This window comes from Protopterus annectens, chromosome 5.part1 (assembly GCF_019279795.1).
Source record: "Protopterus annectens isolate FY-2018-M chromosome 5.part1, PAN1.0, whole genome shotgun sequence".
In the NCBI taxonomy this organism is placed as follows: domain Eukaryota; kingdom Metazoa; phylum Chordata; order Ceratodontiformes; family Protopteridae; genus Protopterus; species Protopterus annectens.
The window spans coordinates 544,172,570-544,194,680 of record NC_056736.1 but is presented as its reverse complement, the minus strand read 5'-3'; positions in this window follow the sequence as shown (position 1 = coordinate 544,194,680).

Sequence of the window (22,111 nt, the reverse complement as noted above, 5' to 3'; positions counted from 1 at the left end):
GCATTTTTATCCCTACTGAAACCGCTCCCTAAGCAAGGTCCAAGGAGAATGTGGCGACTGCTTGGAGCCATGAAAGAGAACAGGAGGCCTGGATTCTAGGATATCTGTTGTCTCAACCAAAATATCTCTTTTCTGACAAAGACCAGCACTGGGATCTGAAAGATAAAGGGTGTAAATGCTAGGACCAAAGAGATTTCAGATACAATTCTATTTTTCTCATCTGGAGTCTTGCCAAGGGTATCATGAGACACAAAATCCTGAAGCATTCACTTGCAGTGACTGAAGTCTGAGTGGAAAACCTTGAAAACAGATCTAAATAAAGATCTACTTTTCCTGTGGATGAAAAGCTCTTTGAACTGAGGTGTCTAGTTAACATCCCAGGAACAAAATTCTGTGTAAGGGAGTCAAGAAAGACTTTTGAATGTTCTTTTGCAATCCCAGCTTGTGTAAGAGATCTCTCACGCCTGAGAAAAATTTCTGACATTTTGAAAGACTTTGCAAAGATAAGCAAGTTATTTAAATATGGAAAAATGTGTAATATAATACCCTGTAGCCTGCAATGAGCTATAACTGGAGATATACATTTTGTGAATATTCTTGGTGCAATGGATAATCCAAAGGGTAAGAGAGAGAACTGATAACATGACCCAGGACATGGACAAACAAAACCATAAGCAATGTTTGAAGTCTGGATGAATAGGGATGTGATGAAAAGCATCTTTAAAGTCTAGTGTAACCTGGAAACTTGATAGCAGAAGAAGATGTAACAGGTTGTCAAGTGACATAATTTTGAATTATGGCACTATCACAAACAGGATTAGAAAAGAAAGATGCAGAACTTGACTCCCAAGCATTTTCTTTCTTTGGCACAGTGAACATCCTTGAATAAAAACCCTTCCCCACATAAGAAGGAGGAACTCGTTCTTTCAGTCCTTGGGACAGCATGTGATGCAGAACAGGTAGAAATAAAAAAAGTGTGATCTGGAGGATGAGGAATGACCCCTTCAAAAATGAATTTCCTCCCACTGCCATCTGCAACTTTGATGAATGATTTTGAGAACCCATTTGTCTGATAATCTGTTGCTAAAGAGAAAAATGGAGATTCTGACTTTCTGGAAGAAAAAAAGGGGCCTGGGTGGGAGGGGATCGCAAAGTCTCTTGAATAGTCATTCAGACTTGTCCTTGATATTGGGATGTTCGAGACTTCTTCTTGGAATCCCCTTGCCATTTCTTCTTCTTAAACTTCTGTTTACCTGAATTTTGTTGAGACTGCTTAATTTATTTTTTTTGCCAAAATTGTATGAGGAGACAGAAAATCTCTTGGACAATTTGGACATTCCCTGAATCGGCTTGCCCCTTTCATCACATTTTTTGATCATCTCTGCAGCACAGGGGCCAAACACTAAATCTCTGCCCAAGGGAGAATTTCAAATCTCATTTTAAAATCACCTGATAGGTTCTGAGAATGCAGTCATACAAACCTCCTGAAAACAGTACTAGTGGCCATAGCCCCAGAACTATCAACAGAGTCACACACTGCAAAAAATGAGTAGTGGCCTGTGCAACAGCAGAAACCAAGTTATCTGTAGCAGATTTTCCTTACAAGAAGAAACTACAGATAAAACCTTCCTCATAATTTCACAGTTTGTCAGTACAATAAATTTTAACATACAAGCCTGACAATTCAAAATTTTGAAAATCAAAGTTGCAGAAGTATAGACTTTTTCCCATCCCTATCAATAATTTTCCCACCCTTATCAGAAAGAGTAGGAGGGAGTAAGCAATGGGCTCAAGTGAATCTCCAGCTGCTGGGTCAGGTTGGGAATAGTGTACAGAATGTAAAAGACTGAGGAACTTTATAGATCCTATCTGCCTTTTTAGAGGCAAATGGTTGGCTATCAGGAAAACTGCAGACAGTAATACACACATCCTCTAAAGTAGACAGAAGAGGAGGAATGGGTGTGGGTTCTGCAAAATCCTTCTGTAAAAACTCATAGTATTTTCTGAGGGACTGAGAAACCTCAGTGTTCTCCCACTGAAAACACTGGAACATTCTAGTAATAGCCTCTCAGAAAGAGAAACCTCACAGGGAGAATCAGACACTGAGCACTCCTCCGAGTCTGAATCAGAAATCTGAGGGGAAAAAATTGTATCCATCCCTGCATCTTCCTGCTCAGATCCAGAATCCTGAATCTCTTCAGGAAAAGAGAAATACTTCATTCTTTTTTCCAGAAAATTACTTTACAAAAAGGATCAACAACCTGAATTAAACCCTGAGCCAGACCCACTAAACTATTCCAATCCAAAGAAATTTGAGAAGAAGGAGTAGATAGATACATGCTTGGTTTTCTGTGTGATTTGAGGTAAAAGGTGAGTGGTCTGAAGTCCAACAAATTACCACAGCAGCATCACCCACTTGCAACTGAGACATATTGATAGCCTGCTGTGGTGACAAAGTCTGTTTGCTTAACTTTTTCTTTTTGTGGCTGGAAGAAAGACAGACAGTGGGACAAGTAGTCTGCTCTATAGTCATGCCAAAAATGGCACCTCTTTCCTAGGGAAGACAAGCAGCAATTGCCAGTAAACGTTACCAGTCCACAAAAATTACTTTTTTACAGAAAAGGGCTAGAGTAAAAAGAACTTTAAAACACTATGCCAGACCCACAAAAGAAAAATTAAAATTTCTCCACAGAAAAAAATGTTTTCAGTTACTTTACACTACATTTAAACTAACAGAAAAAATAAGTCTTGAGACCGTCCATTAAAACACAACACTTGTAGCTTTAAAATAACTTCCCTGAAAAGTAAAGTAATAAAATATGAACAAACTTAAGAAAATTGAAGTTTATTTCTCCAAAAGGAGCTTATCTGCACAGCATAGGAAAGCACAATTTGATCATCAATCCTCGCAAGCCTCAGAGGAGCCTACTCTTTGAAGGCAGTAAAATTCTGAAGGACTTTGAGCCCAAATTTGTCATTTAGTCAGCTCAGCTTGAGCTGCTTGACATTTTGGGAACGATGAAACTGCTCTGAAACGTTGGTAGCTGGCTGGCTGTTATATTCTTGCAAGGCTACTGCAGCAGGGATCACTGTGATGAACATTATCCTTACCTGGACAAAACTACATCATAGCCTTTGTTACTGATGCACACTAACTGGGCACAGTCTGTGTAAAATAGCTTTAATAATGGCTGATGTTAGTTCCCTTTGCATCTGTCAGATATGAACCCCAGAAAAAGTATTTGTCTTAGAATTAAGTTTCTACATTTACTTGCATTTTACTATGCAGTCTTCCACACTACTGATTCCTCTCATCCTGTCCTGTGTTGTTTGATGGTATTAAGTTAAACAGCGTGCTACCTTATCTGTTTTACTTATATTCTCTGTTATGCTGACTGCATGCATGCATTTAAGCTTCTTCATTTAGTGTGTGTGTGTGTGTGTGTTTATAAATATATATATATATGGGTGTACTTTTGAAGAACGAAAGTTCACTACTTCGAACTTCAAAAGTACACCCACACTAACGAGAAAGTGCACTCTCGCGAACCCGCTAGACCAAACGGGCTAGCAGTCACGGACCTTAGGGTTAGGGCACGGGTTAGGGTAAGGGGACAGTTAGTAGGGCTATCCCCTTAACTTGACCCGTGCCCTAAACCTAAGGTCCGTGACTATCGCACCACAGTGGAAGATATTCCAAATCGGGCTATGTCCTCCACTGTGGTGCGATAGTCACGGACCTTAGGGTTAGGGCACGGGTTAGGGTAAAGGAATAGTTAGTAGGGCTATCCCCTTACTTTGACCTGTGCCTTAACCCTAAGGTCTGTGACTATTGCACCACAGTGGAGGACACAGCCCGTTTTTCAATGTCCTCCATTGTGGTGCGGTAGGTTTGGTCTAGTGAGCTTAAGCGAAACTGTACTTCTGTTAAATTGTACTTTCGCTTAAGTGGGGATATACTTTCCTATTTTGAAAAAGTGAATTTTCATTGTAGGAAAGTACACCTATATATATATATATATATATATATATATATATATATATATATACACACACACACACACGCACGCACACACACACACACACACACATGTATATATATATATATATATATATATATATATATATATATATATATATATATATATATGGGTCTACTTTGTTTCATTGAATTTCATTTCACTGAATTTCATTTCACCCGACCAAATTGCTGAAAACTCATTTCACTGAATCTCATTTCACTGAAATGCAGTTGGTATATATGGCACTGTGTAGAGTACTGTAAGATAAGTAAAAGGTATATGCCCTTTTCCCCACTGTAGTGCGATCCTGGAGTTAGTATATCTATAGCTGGGGGGATGTGGGGGACATATCCCCCCACCTTGTTCGTTTTATATTCTAGTTTACCAAAAACATCAAAACAATACATTTCAATATAAATACAATCAAAAAAGATGTGTGAGCAATCAGCTTTACAGCTCAATGAACATCTCCAGTATCTAGATTAGTAACTTTCTTCGAGCCATTTTTACAGATTCATTTAGCTTATCAAAGTCATTAATTCTGTTGAATGTAAATGAAAATATTGTAATGAACAATAAAGATCTTTATCTTCTTTGGACCATGCTAACGGTAGCCAGGAAATGCATCACAAGGAAGTGGAAATCCTCCTCTATATCAACTATAGAAGGCTTTTAACTCTCCTGAAAGAAACTGTGCTATTGGAAATAAAAACTAAGGAGTTAAGAATATATCCTAAGAACTGGTCTAATAACCCTTGGGTGAAAGCACTTTCTCTCATTGAGACTCTTAATTCAGATACATCTCTATCTGTGTAAATGATGAGTATACAAGTCCTTTTCTAACATTGGTATAACTAATTTTTCACAACAGTCATTTCCTTATTGTAGGCCAATTGTATATATTGTAAATAGTTTATTATAAATTTATTCATTGGATTTATAAAAGCTCTATATTATATTGTTGAAAAATAAAATTATCTGAGTAAAAAAAATACATTTTAAACAACAGACATGCATAGTTACAACACCAATGACTAACTCTCTCCAGAAGACAATATGTATTCAAACTAACTGGGGAGCTTTGCCCCCCACACCCCCCTAACTATATACACTAACTCCAGGATCACACTGCAATGGGGAAAAAGGGCATATACCTTTTACTTCCCTTACAGTACTCTACACACTGCCATATATACTAACTGCAGTTCAGTGAAATGAGATTCAAAGTAGACCTATATATATATATATATATATATATATATATATATATATATATATATATATATATAAAATCATATCAATTATATAGTTATATGTATATATACATTTATCCACAACCCCTTTTCCCATTTTTGCACATGGGGTCAGGGTGTCACTTCAACAGTGACAACCATCTAGAGGCAAGTTTCACAAAGTTGGCTTTTCTTCCATACACAGACTCACATGCACACTCACACCTATGACCAGTTTTGAGTGTCCAATCCATCTACTGCATGTCTTTCGAATGTGGGAGGACACCGGAGCACCTGCATGAAACCCACACAAGCACATGGAGGACATGCAGACTCTGTTCAGAGGGCACCCCAGCCAAGAATTGAACCACAGAACCTCTTGCTGTGAAGTAACAGTGCTATCCACTGTGCTGCTATCTCTCTCTCTCTCTCTCTCTATATATATATATATATATATATATATGTGTGTGTGTATGTGTGTGTGTGTGTGTGTGTGTGTGTGTGTGTGTGTGTGTGTGTGTGTGTGTGTGTGTGTGTGTGTGTGTGTAAAAAATGCACAAATTCCACATGGAAGAACGGTGCTTTTCAGTACAAATTCAAGAAATATCAGCAAAAATACCAAAGCAACCTTACAGCAGATGCTCTCAAAAATCACTTCAGACGCAAAATCCACCAGAGACATTTAATACAAAGTCCAGAAAAATCTTTCAGTATAAAATAGGTAAGCGCTTTCACAAATATCCCATTTGCTTCATCAGACCTGGAGCCTGTCTAGCAGTTAAGACAGAGGATTAAAGAATTAATGTTTTGTAGGGTTGTCATCTGTCAGGAATTTTTCCTGAGAATCAGAAAATTGTGGTCTCTGTCTGGAAAGCCAGGTATCATGAGTACTTGAAATGAATTTTGAATCATTCTGAGAGCAAACACATTTCACATGTACATGGCATTATTGTATGTGTCCACAGATAAAAATCAATGATGTTTTTACACATGCATTTAGTATGCTTCCTAAAATGTTTACTGTTTCACTAGGATTTCTAATCTGCATTCAAACGCAATGTAAAAACAAACATTGATGTGGCTTATGCTGCATGTGAGTGTTTGTTAGGGGTATAATGAAGGGTACATAGGAGCAACCTGTTGGCCATAATTTCTTTCACTTTTCTTCACAGTTAACATCAGCATTGCACACAATAAATGGATTTTTGATGGTCTGAGCAGGATGTGTAGGGAAAGAAAAACATCACTGGTACAGAGGCACAGTGGATACTGTTGTCATCTCACAGTAGTTGTCTCCCTGTTTGAGTTCTTGATTGTGTCTCAATTTGTGTAGTCTGTATTTCCTCCCTTTCTCTGTGTGGGCATTATTCAGGTAGTGTGGTTTCCTCCAACTCTCTAAAGACATACCAGAACTGATTTGACATTTTTGCAATTTACCTGTATATAAGCATGCTATGTGCATGTGTGTGTCTATCTTGTGATACAATCAGGCTTGTTAGGGGTAGTGGTACTATTGTGTCTCTTTGTGTGTGTGTATATACAAAAAATAATATTGGTGAGTACATGCATAAATCTTCTGGGAGTGAAAAAAAAACAAGACATAAATTGCATCACAGAACATTTAGATCCTGAGAGCTTCTGGTATTATCCCTTCTTATATAAGTGGCTTTTTAAGGGTCCCCTGCCATGGTCTCCATGTAGTCTAAAACTGACCCAGCTTAGAGATGGGCACAGAGATTGCTAGTTTTGTGTGGGGGCTGGGGATATGGTCATTATTTTTTTAATTTTCCTCGCAGTCAAACTTCAGAGGTTTTTATAGTTTGCGTGTTGGCTGGGGACAGTGTCATCATTATCTCTTTAACTTTACTCAAAATCACAACTCAGAAGTGTGCGTATAAAACAGCTTGTCTAGGAACATATATCAAGCGGCAATGAAATATGAAAAAATTAATAATTTTATAACATGTTTTTCTTCATTATTTTGAAAGACTGGAAAGGAGCTTCTTTCAAGCAGTAGAACTGTGTGTGTGTGTGTGTGTGTGTGTGTGTGTGTGTGTGTGTGTGTGTGTGTGTGTGTGTGTGTGTGTGTGTGTGCACGTGTGCGTCTTTTGAGTTTAATTCCTAAATCTCCACATTCCCTCTAGCTATCCATAAATCTACAGCCCCCATAAAGCATCATTTTAGCAAAGACATTTACACTACTCCATGATTACCAAAAGTTCATCATTAAACTGTCTGCCTGTGGTTCAGCTTTACTAATGCAGTCCTTCCATTTTGTCTGTCTAGCATCTCTTTCTAGAATTATGCATTCACCAGTCATGAAAATTTATTTTATTGTTGCCACTTCTGCTATTGAAAATTACACGTTGACCTACTATGCACATTTCTCTCCTTTTAAGTAAGTTAATGATCCTAGTTACTTAACAATTTACATCCTGCTGATGCAAACTAAAGCTGTTTTACACACCTCATATATGCTCTTGAATTTTCTACTGCTTTTACAGTACGATAGTTTCTTGTTTCTATTATTTTATGTCACATCAAAACTTCTTAATCACTGTATCACTATCTTTTTGGCAAAATCTATTTTTTTTGCTTTTTCACAGGACTCAAATTCCCAAACTAAGACTGTTTTGTGAAAAGAGGGGAAGTTGGTAACCATATTTAAAATCATGCACATAATGAACCCATTTATCCTCACATGGCTTCTGCAGATTCCATATCACTTTAGTTAATCTTCTCTAGTTTGCTTGTAGTTAGCATAAGCCCTTGCGAAGATGGGGTCTTCAAAACACTACATACTGCCTCAGATAGGGTCTCAACATTTCATCAGCTATATAGTGTATATACAAACTGATAAAATCACTTGTTATTTTTGTAGCACTGACTCTGCTAGCCTATTTATTTTTACGTCCCTTTCTGTTTTACTTGTTGATAGAACTACCATTTTTCTAGCACTTACGCTTGTAACTATTATTTCATTTTCATCCCAAATGTAAATTACAGAGATGTTGAAAACAGGGGCAGTTTTAGCATTTTGGGAGCCCAAGGTAAGCTTCAAATTGTGGGCACCCTGGACATTTCATTCTGAGTATCACACTGACACTGACACTTCTCTTAAGCAACTTTTTATTTCCTGCTGTAAGGTTTTAGGAATAATACACACACAATGAGCTGTAGTTACAATACTCATATTATAACAAGCCTGTTTACAACACCATAGGCTCATAGGTGTGTACTAGACCAATGGCCCTGGAGCCTTTACAAGCGTAGCCCATAGAAGTGCCCTGGCATCATGCCGCCATTGGCTCCCAGTGCTTCTATCAAGTAGAGCCACTGGAGTGATCCCCAGGGTGGACTTTCTATCTCCCATCCACTCATCAAGATTTCTCTTGAAAAGGGTGAGTGAGGTTCTCTGCTTGACATGTATGGGAAGTCTATTCCAGAGCATGGGCAGTCTCTGGGTTATGAACCTGTCCCTCCAGCATGTTCTGTTGATTGTGGTAATGAGGTTGAGGTCCCTGGAGCATGTGGTGCAGAGGGACTGGGATTTCTTTAGGTGTAGGGTCAGACATGGCTTTGTAAGTTAAGCAGAAATCACCTCTTAATAGACGATATGAGAGAGAGAAAAGCTGGAGTTTTTTTAGTCTGTCCATGTAGGGCATGTGTTTAAGGCCTAGGATCCTCTTCGTCAGGTACTTTTGTGGCCTTTCCAGCTGTTGCAGGTGTTTAGTGAGGTACTTGCCAAATGGGGCATTATACTCTATGATTGGTCTAATGAGGGAAGAGTAGAGACAGGTGATGACCTCATTCTTCCTGGATGCAAAACCTTTGGTAATGAGATGTGCAACATAGAAGGGCTTTCTGACCACAGTGGCAATGTGGTGGTCGAAGGAGAGGTTGCAGTCAACCTGTGTCTCCAGATCTCTTATAACGCCTTCAGTGTTTAGTGGGCTACCATCAATGTGGTAATTAGTGGGAACTGAGTTTTTCCCAAAGGGAATGATGATGCATTTTTTGGCATTAAGCTTAAGGCCGTGGTTTTGACACCAGTCATTGGTCACAGTGAGGCCTTTCTGTAGGATGTCTACATCACTTGGGGAGTTAATAATGGCTCCCAGCTTGCAATCATTGGTGAACTTGGTCAGCAAGAGTCCCTCTGTGTTGGCCTGGACATCTGAGAAGTAGATGCCAAACAGGAGATGACCCAGGACCGATCATTGTGAGACTCCACTCGTGACTGGTCGGCAGTCTGACTTGGAGTCTGCTACTTTCACACTGTAGGTTCTATCTGTGAGCTAATTTGTAACCCACCTAGTGATATAGGGGTTGATGCCTAGTTTGGTGAGTCTATCAATAATTCCTGAGTGGGGAATGGTATCAAAAGCCTTGGCCAGATCGAGGTAGGCTGTATGAACTGCCTTGCCCTCATCCACAGCTCTGGTATCTGACTCAAAGAAATCAGCCAGGTTGAGCAGGCATGATCTACCCTTCAGAAAACCATCTCACAAAAGCACATTCACAGTGACTGTCACTTAGCTGCAATGATGTTATCTTACAACAACCCTATGGGACAGCCTTAACTGAAATGGTGTCTTAGGTGAAGGGCTTCAAAGTGCACCCCCCACTGACTACTGTTTTATCCCCCCACACATAGACACACACACACACACACACACACACACACACACACACACACACACACACACACACACACACACACACACACACACATCTTTCAGTGCTCTCTCTGTTTTCCCCCACCCCAGGCTCCCCATACCATGCAAATTACCTTGGCTCTCATTTTCTCACATTCTTGCCTTACTCTTCACCTTTTTCCAGTAGCCATGGCTTTCTTGGTGCTCTGAACAAAAAGTATAGTTAAGGAAAGAAATTCAGTGTTACTGTTCAGCTTTATTTTTCCTTGCATTCTTTCAGCACACCTTAACTGGCCAAAGGAGTGTAGTAACAACTATGTACAAAATAAGCAAATTAAGCTATGTGTCTGAGGACCACCAAGCCCACAGAAGCTATAAGGTTATAGATACCATAAGGTGCATTTCAGAGCATTTCCCAAACCTTTGATCTAGTGATGGTTTGAATAAACATCACAAGAAAGATTAAGACTTATTTTGTTCTGTCAAGGAAGACATAAGCTGAGTCTAAGCTTAATGTTGAAAATTGACAAAATAGAAGCTCAAAATATACTAACAACACAAATGTTTGAAAGGATACACAAATCTAATGTGGAAATATTTTCTGCCTCACTCCCCCTTCCAAAATAATAGTTACCATAAGTATATCCATCTAGTTTTATATTAGGATGAAAACTAAGGCACAATTGGCCACAGTCGTGTATTTCAAGTGACTGCTATCATATGTACACACAGCATGCCTCCTCATCCCTACCTTCCAAAAGATAGCTACTTGTATATGTGCCTGATGTGTGACTGTGAGTCAAATGAAACAATAATGATCACAGTAATGCATTCCAACCTGTTGCTCTTAGCCAGTAAACTGCCTCTATACAAGCTATACTAACCTTCTTTGCACAACTCTGAAGTCTGTGAGAGAAGAAAAATCAATGGCCACACTGTCTTCAGCCAAAGTGCAAGCTATAATGGCTGCCTGTGCACACCTCTAAGGATTGATTATGAGGAAAATTAAAGAAATAATTACCACACCGTCCTCAACCCTCCATAAACACAAGCTATATCAACCTTCTGTGCATACGTCTTATCATGGTTGATTTTTAGAATGGATGCAGTTGAGGGTATATGCCACCACTAAGTCTATGTCAAAATCTATTGATACATTTTGGAGTGTGGAGGCCACCACACTGCTAGAAGCACTAAACATCTGAAAGTCCTGTGATGCATTTTATGCCTTACTTTTCAAAGGTAATCATTTGTTAACTACATTTTTGCTGCTACCAATAAGAGTCATGCATGTACATGGCATTATTGTATGTGTCCACAGATAAAAATCAATGATGTTTTTACACATGCATTCTCTCACACACACACACACACACACACACACACACACACACACACACACACACACACACACACACTCTCTCTCATTCTCTCTCTCTCCCTCTGTCTTCCTCGCTCATTGGCACTGTCCCTAACAGGCCACGTCTGTCACAAGATTGTTAAACATATACAAACACTCTGCATTTTTACCTTTAGGGAAACTGAAATAACTCCATTTCACCTATTCCAGAGGAAACCAAATCACACAGGTAAACCAATACAGCATTAAGGATGACATGCAGACTCCACATAGAAGAAGCTGCAGCCAAGAACTTGACCAGAGCAAAACAATGTCAAATGGCCATGCTATTCAATGAGCAGGTCCTCTCACACACATCCTCCTTATGCCAACCCACCAAAGATAGCCACCTATCATGTGTATGGTCTATATTTGTGATGATAAATAAAAGAAATCATGGCAAACTTTTTACTTGTAAATATACTGCAACCACCACTCCACATACATAAACATAATGGGAATGCTGATTATGTTAGTGATGGAGCATGAATGGTCAGCTCATTACACTTACCCTGCTACTCCCCCTTCCAAACATACTCATAGGCATAAGCCATAACAATACTAGTTTTGCACTGATCAACGCATAGCATTATACTATGTGACACTACTTCTGCCACACCAGATCGGTGACTGTTTTTTTTTCAGTCATTGAACAACAGCACAGGTAAGTCACATTAATTCACCTCATTAAGGAGTAATGCATACCTGTCTCTGTCCCAGATTTCACAGAATATCCGTGAGTTTACCTCATATTTTTCCCCTGTCTCTCATAAATTGTTGGATTTGCTGATAAAGCATTCAGGATTACAGAAAGTCAATAATGCCAAACATTGGAGTTTTATACTCCTTATTGTTCAGAAAATGGACATTGATGAAGACCATGCTATTCTATTAAACTTTTAAGTGAATCAGAGTAATATTTAAAAATTGTTCCCAATTTTTGATCTTTAATTTTGCCATTACTTTTGGCTTTGCCCAGAATTCCTGAGTGAAGGAGTCAAGATTTGTAGTATCTGGTGTCCTGCCAGTATTTATAACACTCCCCAAAAGAGGAAACAATCCCTCAATATCTGGGGTGACTGCTCTTCTTAAAATCCTAGGTAAGCACTGAGACTGGTTGCTCTGTGCAGCCGATCTCTAGCACTTACCTCTCTCATGTTAATTTATTGAATATCAGCTTTATCCTAACTGATCATATCACAACCCTGTTTAGTATAAATTGTGTAAGCAGAGAATTAATGTTTTTTTCTTCTTAATTTACCCTCAAGAAGTGGCAGCTTTTGTGGCGGCCCCCACACAAGCATGGATAACCAGAAGGCCCCTCGCAATCATTGGTATTGCAGGTGCCTAATGATAGTTATATTTTGTTAGTTTTATTTATTTATTAATTACTTCTATTGACCAGAGTCATCTGGTTGGGCTGTGGTAGCCCTCCTTTACTGGAGGCCTAGGCAGAAAAGCTCCAGTTACAAAATAGGCAGTTTTTTACAACAGAGAAAAATGTAAGACTTAAAGTTACAGTATGGACATACAATAACTGAGAGGCACCTACACTAGAGAAAATCTGCAATCACTAAAATATAGCATCATTGCATATTAATACAAGACAAAATTGGCATATACAGTAAGATTTAAAATGTCAAATTACAATTTAACATTCAAGGGTAGGAGAAATAAGAGAGAGGAGGTGTGGGAGATGAGTAGAAAGCAGAGTGAAGGTGATCAAGAGTAGAAAACAGAGAGTATGTGAGGAAAGCTGATTAGTGTGGACACTTGTTAGGTGATATAGGCAAAAGGAAAGGTGTAGCAAAGTTGAGGTAATGAGTATGAGTTGGAATTTTGCTAAAGGGAAAAAAACATGTCAGAGAGTAAATTAAGACTGTAGAAGTGGCAATAAGGGCAACGGTATTGAAGACAGTGAGAAATTTACGTTGAGCATTTTAAGGAAATTTTAGTGGAGAATATATCCACTGGCAGGGTTAACAAAATCAGAGGCACTTGTGTCAGTGGGAAAATATTTAATGAAATTATGACACCTTCTACTTGTCAAAACATTATTACTACAACCAGAGATATCTTTGAATTTCAAAGTAGAAGTGTTGCCTATCCTTGGAATTCTTTATCTTACGAATTATTATTAATCACTAGATTTATTAAGTAAGCAAGATTGTTGCACTAGCTTTTGCTGGATTGGCAAACCTAAAACATCAAAATAAGATAACCCCAGGACCAGGATCAGAACCAGGCCCCCCTCCCCCCTGTCGTCCATACAGTTCACTGGTGCCTAAAACTGCTATGGCTGCAAAGGAATAGTGTCAGTACTAACCTGGGTTAAGTATATGTGACATATATAAGGCATTTCTTAGGATATGCAAAGAGAAAAGAAATAATGTTAATTAAGTGAGACTGGCATACTATCCAGCAGGTGGTGAGATAAGCTGATCTTAATTGCTTTCAAAATTTGGATTTTGATGTTGCCTTTATTTAGAGTGACCACCCTCTGATGAGACCCTCTGTATTGTAACTGGTCAGCTTGCGATCTTAACTGAGGACAAGAATTCAAAAAACAATGGTGTCAGCCGAGTACAACCACACAAAATAACACTAATAAACTTGGTACGGCAGTAGGAAACCAATAAACTCAAACCTGTTCACTTCCAACAAATATAAAACAACAGGAACGGCTTATAGCTGTAAAACTTTAATAACAAACATAATTGATTAAGTGCTTTCGTTCCAACTTAAGGGATCTTCATCAGAATAAATAACTTGCTTCCAAAACCTCTTTAAAATATCACAAAGGGGTGGGAGGATGGCATAATGGTTAAGGTCTTTACCTTACAAACACAAGGTGCAGGGTTTGATTCTCACATGAGGTAATTGGCTAGGCTTGAAATGGCCCACACGGGTAGTTAGCCTAGTACTAATCTATGAACCATAATCTATGAACTACATTCTAAATTTCATTGGTTAGAGTAAAAATTAAGACAATCCACTCATTGGTTTAAAACTCACATGAAAATTGATCTCCTTCTAAGGCTTATTAAATATACAAACTATAAGAGTGCATTAACCAACAATAAGGTGCTCCTATAATTATATAAACGTATGCTAATATCTAACAATCTGCATAAATGCACATTCCAGTACAAATGTTTATACCTTATTAAATGTGTACTTTAAAGGGAGGATAAGAAGTACAAGAATTTTAAAAATCATCAAAAATGAAAACGCAGACTCATACTAAATAATGATACTAAGAAGCTACAGCCTAAGATATTAATATGGATAGGGAAGTATTTTCCAAGAACATAAATGTATTTATTTGTTTACTGACATTTGTTTAGCAGTAATGCCGGACTACAATGTTGCCCATTTTCAACAGAGTCCTGGGGAGAAAAGCTCCAAAGGAATAATGCGCATATATAAGATCAATGCACATGAATTAGGAAAATCCATTTAACATTTGCTAAGAATAAACACATGAAGTGTAGGAACACAGTTCTAATATTTGCAATAGTTGTATGATGAGATAATGCAGTTAACATTGGCTATGAATAATATATAGTGAGGATGCAGTCCTAATATTTAGAAACCAGTTGGCATAATGGTTAAGGTCTTTGCCTCCCATGCACAAGAGACAGGGTTTGATCCTGACCTCCGGCCAATGCCTGTTTGGAATTTGTATGTTCTCACTGGGTCTCTGTGGGTTCCTCCCACCTCTGAAAAACATGCTGAGGTCATGTTGACTAATGTCATCAAATGGGCCTGGGTAGTTACTAGTAAAACCTACGCCATGTACCCATGCTAACAGTGGGAGGAGTGCATGTGTCCCTGTTGGCAAGTGTATGCCTGCCATAAAGCCCAGCAGCCCTGGGTCAATAGGTTACTGGCTGGCTGGTATCCAGTTGCCCAGCCTGGGTTACCTGGGATAACCTTGTTGAACAAAAGCTTGACGTAAAACTACCAAGATGGAAGGGCAATGCAGCAAAGCCACTTGACTTGGGATCCAGAGTATAATATTCAGCAGAAGGACAGGCTAGAACTGGTGTCATAATTGTGTTGAGACAGAAGCTTCAGAAGACAGCTAGGCATGTCATCAGAATTAGTGATAGACTGATGGCAATCAGACTCCAGTATAATGATAGGGCAGTATTCATAATATCAGCCTATGCCCCACAGCAGGGTTGTGACAGTTAGGACAGCAGTTACAGGACCTACTAGATAAAGCAGGTTGAATGCACATATCCAAACAGGATATGACGAATGCTTGGGCCCACATTCCCCTTTCCTTTGGTGAAGCTCTTGCTCAGAGTCTACCTGCAATGCCACATCGTCTGCATACAGCAACTTTGTTTATCTGTCCCCTCCAACCTCTTTGCTAATGTAGTCCATCACCAGTATGAACAGCAGTGGGCTAAGAGCTGAACCCTGATGCACACCTACTCCCGTTGGAAACCCCTTTGTGAGACCAAACACTTTTTGTACTTGAGTCATTGGGTCCTTGTACTTAGCTTGCACTAATTCTACCAGTGTTTGTGGGACTTCAAACCAACACAGGACTGCCCAAATCAGCTTTCTTGGGATTTTGTCATATGCTTTCTCCAAGTCTAGGAAAGCCCAGTTGGACTCTTTCCTCATCTCTAGCTTCTTCCCCACTATCTGTCTCACTGGAAACATTGGATCGGCTGTGCTGTATCTTGATCTGAATCAGAATTGCTCATCTTAACTGTCTACTTCACTGTAAACATTGGGTCAGATGTACTGCATCTTGACCTGAATCTGAACTGCTCAACTCATCTTACTTTCTGCTTCTCTGTGAGTTTGTTTATCAATCACCCTCTCCAGAACTTCCATGCAATGTGATAGAAGTTTGATGCCTCTGTACTGCACACAGTGGTGAATGCCCCCTTTGCTCTTGAAAACTGGCACTAGTATGCTTATTCTCCAGTCATCTGAGATATGTTTTTCTCTCTGCACTCCTATGAGTACCGGCAGGAGCCATTTCTCCCCTATCCCACACAGCATCTTTATCATATCTGCTGTGACCTCATCTGAGCCTGTTGCTTTCCCTGACTTCATTTTCTTTAGTGATGTTCTTACTTCCTCTATGGAGGGCTCCTCATCTTCTCTCATTTAGGCTGTGTCTGGGCCAGTACAGCTTCTTTTGGTTTTCTTCATTCAGAAGCTACTGAAAGTGCTCCTTCCATCTGCCTTTGATGTCTTGTGGACTTGTGAACTGGCTGATGCTGGCATCCCTTATGAAGGTCATCTTGCAACCTGATATAATTTCTTTGTGCCATCTACTGACTTACTTTCCAGAAGCTGGTAGAGTGCCTCTGATGCCTTGTTCTTTGCTTTGTTAGCCAACCAGTATTCCTTCCTAGCCTGATCTGTCTTCTCTATCTCCCACTTTTTCCTGCACTCCTTCTTTTGATGACATCCTGGACGTCTGCATTCCACTACCAACTTTCCATATGTACCATATTTCCATATCTAGCTCAGCAACATATCTGTTCTGTAGTCCTTTCATATGCTGTTTTGAGGTGTTGCCCTTCTTCAACTTCACTTAGTTCCTCTTCTTTTTGAGGTGCTAGAATCCTGAGTAATTCCTTGAGCTGTTGTATTTTCTCTCCAGTCAACTTCCATGTTTTCAGCCTTGTCGCAGTTGATCTTAGAATCTTTTCTGACTACTCCTTGCAACTTATTGTAGCAACCAGTGGTTTATGCTATGGGCCAACTGCTTCACTGGGAATTACTTTGTAATTGCTGATTCTAACCCAATGCCCTTTACTTACCAAGAGGAGGAGGTCTGCCTGAGTTACATGTTGCCACTCTTGTATGTTATCTTGTGACTGTCTCTCTTTCCATGTGTTGGCTACTATCAAGCCATTTACCAGACAGAAGTCTAGAATAACCTCTCCGTCTTTATTCCTGTTACCCCACCGTGTGGACCCAAGCAGTCATCATATCCTGTTCTGTCTGTTCCAATATGTGCATTCAAGTCACCCATTATTAAAACCAATTCATGTTGTCCTGCTTTGTCTAGTAGGTCCTGCAACTGCTGACTGTATGCACTCTTTTCCTCACTATCTCAACCCTGCAGGGGGGCATAGGCTGAGATAATGAATACTGCCCTGTCATTAGGCTGCAGTCTGATTGCTATGAGTCTGGCATTAATTCTGATGTCATCCCTCAATGTCTTCTGAAGCCTCTCCCTTAACACATTTCCCACACCATTTCTAGTCTGTCCTCCTCCTGAGTAGTAGACTCTAGAACCCAAGCCCAGTGGCTTTGCTGCACTGCCCCTCCACCTTGTCTCCTGGATATATAGGATGTCCAGCCTCCTCCTATCATGCCATCCACTTTCAAGCTGTGTCCTGTCAGTGAACCTACATGGATTATAGCAATTCTTACTTCATGTTCAGCAGGTTAATTGGTTTTATGTCCAGCTTTTGCTCAATATAGCTATCCCAGTTAACCAAAGCTGGACAACTAGACACTAGCCGGCCAGTAGCTTACTGACCCAGGGCTGATGGTCTTTATGGTGGGCACATACTGGCCAATAGGGGCACATAAACCCCTCCCACTGTTAGCATTGTTCGGTCCCTGGCATAGGTCAGAGCAGTTTGGGTTCTCAACCCACTCATCACCAGCAAATACCCATGCCCATTTGGTGACATTAGTCAACACAACCGAATCACATAGAGCCATATTTTACACTGTCGAGTGCCACAGTCTGTGATCATTGTTCTCCTATCATAAGGATACTGCATATCACACCAGATGCCAAAAGTGGTTAGTTTATACAACTCTTTCCCTTATAGGACACCATGTAGAGTCTGTGCTGCTGTGAATAGCTCCATTCCTTGGTGAGTTTGAGATGGAAACACTCAGCATGTTTTCAGAAGTGGGAGGAACCCCACAAAGACACAGGGAGAACATGCAAATTTCAAACAGGCATTGGCCACCAGCCAGGATCGAACCTTATACGTTGTACAGGGAAGATGAAGACCTTAACTATTATGCCACCTGGTGCCTAAAAGGTATTAAAATAGAATAGTTCAGGCTGCCGTTTGCAATTGCACTAAGCTGGGGTGTGACATTTGTCCCTGATGTTATGTAAGCAGATCAACTTTGTGAGGAAGCTTGTGGCAACTAGCTTGGGCCAACTGAAAAGGTGATTCAACTTTGCCTGGGCCAAAATGGAACTACCACAATGATCTTTGGTAATGCTTTCTCAATCTTTAGACGTACCTTGGGAATCACTGAAAAGTTAGGAAATGCATACAGGAAAATTGCTGGCCATGGGAATGATAAAGCGTCTGTCTTCCAAACTTGGCTGCAATGACGCCTTGAACAGAATTTTTTAAGTTGCCTGTTCTGAAAGGAGGTGAACAGATCTAGTTGAGGTGCTCCTCACATCTGTATGGGTCTATATTATATTCTCAATAGCCAACAATATCGAAGCTGATATTGTCGACGCAAGAATAGCGAAAGTGCACAACATCGAATGTGTAAACGGAAATCTCCATAAGAAACCCGTTAGGGTACTTTTTTTTTTGTTGTTGTTGTTGTTTTTATAAGTTTGATGTTTGAAGACATCAACCATATGGTGTTTGATGTTTTCAACCGTCGATCTTATAATATAGACACCATCTGCATCAAGTCCTGGAAGACATCTACATGGAGTTTTCATTTGTGATGGCCTGTCTAGGATCTGCTTAGTCTGTCTGCCATTGTGTTTTGATCTAATGGAATGTATGAGGCTTGAAGAGCTACAGAAAGCTGTAAAGCCAGTGCCCAGGCCATCATTACCAACCAGCAAAGAGGGTATGACCTTGTACTTCCTTACTTGTTCTGGTACCACATCATGATAGGGTTGTCTGTGACCACTAGAAGAAGACCTAGAGTCCATAACTGGTGAATACGTTTTAAGGTATGAATCATTGCCAACACCTCTTTTATGTTTATGTGCTTTGGCATGTCCTGAGGACCCCACAAGCCTTGCACTTGAACTCCCATGGACACTGCTCCCCACGTAAAATCTGAACTGTATGTCTGGACTGAGGTCTAAAGAGACAAGGGGAGTCCTGGATTAAAATACAATTGCTCTATCCACCACTGCAGTTCCTGTTTCATAAATCACAGTACCAATACCTAGAAATCCAAGGGATGAAGGTGCTGATTCAACAATTCTTCAAGTGCCATTACATTTATATCATGTGTAGTATGGCTAGTGATATCATGAGAACCACTGATATTATGAGACCTACAATTTTGAGGAATTCTTTTGCTGAGGCCATGTCTAGAAGACAGATGTGGCCTCAACAAGGCAGCCAATGTCTAGAGGAGAAAAATCCAAGAAATGTCCTGATAAGTCACAACTTTGTCTTCTAAAAGGAAGCTTATCTTTTTTATTGCTTTTTACTGCTTCTATCAAACATCCAAAGAAACAATTAAGAGGGTGTGAGGAAGGACTTTAAACATTCAATTTGAAGTCCAGGTGGGATAACAGAGATGCAACCATGTCTAAGGACTCCAAGCACCTGGATATTAAATCTGCAAATCAGCAAGTCATCTAAATGCAGAAAAATGTGGATGACTGGGGGGCAGACACTTTGTAAACATACAAAGTGCAGCAGATAGCCCAAAGGGTAATGCAAAAGTCAAAACATGACAAAAATGTGGTGATCAAGTTAAGCGTTTATGTTTTTTATTTCGTTGCATTGAGTGAATAAAGAATTGTTCTCCAGTAATGTATCTGAGGGACAGAGCTGGGAAAGATGTGCAGCAGGTAAGGGTGATAAAGGATAATGAGGGAAAGGTACTCACAAGAGAGGAGAGTGTGTTGAGTAGATGGAAAGAGTATTTTGAGAGGCTGATGAATGAAGAGAATGAGAGAGAGAGAAGGTTGGATGATGTCAGGATAGTGAATCAGGAAGTGAAACAGATTAGCAAGGAGGAAGTAAGGACAGCTGTGAAGAGGATGAAGAATGGAAAGGCTGATGGCCCAGATGACATCCCAATGGAAGCATGGAGGTGCTTAGGAGAAATGGCAGTGGAATTTTTAACTAGATTGTTTAATGAAATTTTGGAAAGTCAGAGGATGCCTGAGGAGTGGAGAAAAAGTGTTTTGGTACCTATCTTTAAGAATAAGGGTGATGTGCAGAGCTGCAGTAACTACAAAGGGATAAAATTGATCAGTCACAGCTTGAAGTTATGGGAGAGAGTAGTAGAAGCTAGGTTAAGAAGGGAGGTGATGATTAGTGATCAGCAGTATGGTTTCATGCCAGGAAAGAGCACTACAGATGCAATGTTTGCTCTGAGAGTGTTATTGGAGAAATACAGAGAAGGTCAGAAGGAGTTGCATTGTGTCTTTGTAGACTTGGAGAAAGCATATGACAGGGTGCCTAGAGAAGAGTTGTGGTATTATATGAGGAAGTCGGGAGTGGCAGAGAAGTATGTAAGAGTGGTACAGGATATGTACAAGGGTAGTGTGACAGTGGTGAGGACTGCAGTGGGAGTGACAGATCCGTTTAAGGTGGAGGTGGGATTACATCAAGGATCAGCTCTGAGTCCTTTCTTATTTGCAGTGATGATGGACAGGTGGTGATGAGATCAGACAGGAGGCCCCATGGACTATGATGTTTGCAGATGACATTGTGATCTATAGTGAGAGTAGGAATCAGGTTGAGGAGACTCTGGAGAGGTGGAGATATGCTCTAGAGAGCAGAGGAATGAAGATCAGCAGGGCTAAGACAGAATATATGTGTGTAAATGAGAGGGAGGGTAGAGGAATGGTGAGGATGCAGGGAGTAGAGTTGGTAAAGGTGGAAAAGTTTAAGTACTTGGGATCAACAGTTCAGAGTAATGGTGAATGTGGAAGAGAGGTGAAGAAGAGAGTACAGGCAGGGTGGAATGGGTGGAGAAGAGTGTCAGGAGTGATTTGTGACAGATGGGTACCAGTAAGAGTGAAAGGGAAGGTCTACAAGACAGTAGTGAGACCAGCTATGTTATATGGGTTGGAGACAGTGGCATTGACAAAAAGGCAGGAGTCAGAGCTGGATGTGGCAGAGTTAAAGATGTTCAGATTTGCACTCGGTGTGACTAGGATGGATAGGATTAGGAATCAGTATATTAGAGGGTCAGCTCACGTTGGACAGTTTGGAGACAAAGCAAGAGAGACGAGATTGCGTTGGTTTGGACATGTGCTGAGGAGGGATGATGGGTATATTGGGAAAAAGATGCTAAGGATGGAGCTGCCAGGTAAGAGGAAAATAGGAAGGCCTAAGATAAGGTTTATGGACATGGTGAGAGAGGACATGCAGGCGGTTGGTGTGACAGAGCAAGATGCAGAGGATAGGAAGAAATGGAAAGAGATGATCCGCTGTGGCGACCCCTAACGGGAAAAGCCAAAATATGATGATGATTTATGGAGGATATGGAGTTGCAGGCGACTAGACAAATTAATGACACCAATAAAAAAGGAGAGGTTGGTGACTAAAGAAAGACTGTATAGCAGTTAACCCAGCTTGTGGAACTGTTAACTCCAATTTGCAGCAGTTTTGTTTTGGCTTTCTCTTTCAGTGGTTACCATGATAGTAACCAGGAAGTGATGTCATCAGGAGCCAGAGAAGTTTATTGTTTAGCTGCAGGAGATACAGTGACAGTCTTCAGGGAATTCCAAATATATTTTTAACCTCTTCTGGTGATCAAGAGCATGAAAATAATCAGATGACTCATGATGAGCGAGTGGGAATGACTACTTAACGCTTACAAGGTAATTTTACTGTTTGT